Consider the following 1,846-nt stretch of genomic DNA (forward strand, 5'->3'; position numbering starts at 1 on the left):
TTAACCCATGAGCACATCCCAGCGAGGGCAGCTGGGGGTCAGACTGGAAGAGTCACCAGCGTGAGGCTGCAGGTGGTCATGCTACACAGCAGAGAGGAAAACCTGCAGGACAGAGGTGGCTGTGCCTGGAGCGCTGAAGTGGCCTCAACAGCCTGTGTAAGTTTGGGATGAAACACGGGGGGGTGTTATTTGTGAGGTTTGAGACTTCAACTAATAAGGGATGGAAGAGCCTGAAGGAGACTTCTCCAAAGCGGAGGACAAGTCCCACAGCCCTATACAGTTGTGTATCACTGACATCCTGCAGTATGGTCCTTCCTCTGGACGTGTGTCTGACCAGCCTCACTGGCTACGGCAGGTGAGGAAGGACAGCCGGACCATGAACACGCCAATCAGTATGTAGTTATTCCCTAAGGGTAGCATTTAGCATACAGACCCCTCCTACCTAATATAACTTCAGGTGAGAATTTTTTTACCTACTTGAATATTCCCTTGTTGGGAAGTTTTCTCCTCTGTTCTCTGAAAACGTACCTGAGACTTTTTCTGTAGCCTGGCTGTGAACTCCTGGAGAATAAATAGATAAAGAAACAGCCTCAAAAGAATTTACAAGACATACATAAACTGAAATATCTTCACATACATCTGGAAGAAAGCCATGCTGTGCCTGAACAACACTTGAACAGAAAAAAATGTTGTTAAATAGATTAATCATTCACCCATAGCACGTGATTTGAGCAGCCCCAGTCAGAAGCCAAAAGGCCAGAAAGAGAAAAGGTGTCGTGATGAGAGCTGGGCGGTAATTATGCAGTTGTTTGAAACAAGTGAAGGAAGCAAGAGGATGAAGAGATAAATTAATTCAGAGACTCAGAGAAAGACAGGTTTGCGGTGAGTTTCATTCTGGAAGACACTAAGTTGAACTTGACGCAGAAAGGCCAGAGGGTAGCCAAAAAAAGGCCAGATGGAAATAGAGTCAACAGGTGCAGGGTTGTGACAAGTAAAATTACAGCAACATGTAGGCAAACTAAAATGGAGCCGAATAAGAGACAGAAATACAAATTGAGAAACGAGACGGGCAAGGCAAGAACTCTAGCAACACTGAGGAAGCAAAAAGAAGAGAGGAAGAAGTATTAACACATTAAAAAAAGGGGGGGGGATATTGCCTGAGAAATAATGATTGAAGAAGAAAAAAAAGAGGATAACCAGGTATCAGGTCTCTGGTACAAGCTGATATACCTGTTGAAAAGCCAGTAACATTTTTTTTTTTTTTTCTCCTCAGTTTACCCTAGTATGAAATACAGACAAATAGGGACAGAAGATAAAGTGGCAAAATAAAACTTAGGAAAATTAAATATAGACAAAAAGTGATAGTTGGTCTCAGCAATGTGATTTTGTGGCTGCAGCAAAACCATCAGTAGGCCTAATTCTCTTCTCACAACTTCTGCTGTAAAACTAGAATAGCTCCACTTGATTCAGCCAAGTCAAATTGCTGTAAAAGAGATGAACAAGCCCATAAACTCAGATTTCATTATTCCACATGTATAATGTAAAAACACTGAAAATCAAATGTAAGTTCCACCAAAGATCTAGTAAAGACAGAAAGCAAGTTAGAAATCTGAAGAGATATGACATTCATCCCTTGGAAAACAGCTGAAGTGCCTCATGTGTCCAGAGCACACATTCTGCTATTCAAACTTAGCAATACTGCTCTCAACACAATTCAAGTTGGCTCATTCCTCAGAAGCTAGGATACAAATGCAGAATCAATAGACCTTGCAAATAATTTATCTGGTTGGTGGTGACAAGGTCTGTAGACAAACTTTTGATAATTACTGCCACTGATCAAATCGTC

The sequence above is a fragment of the Egretta garzetta genome, unplaced genomic scaffold (genome assembly GCF_000687185.1).
Source record: "Egretta garzetta isolate BGI_Z169 unplaced genomic scaffold, ASM68718v1 scaffold847, whole genome shotgun sequence".
Taxonomy (NCBI): domain Eukaryota; kingdom Metazoa; phylum Chordata; class Aves; order Pelecaniformes; family Ardeidae; genus Egretta; species Egretta garzetta.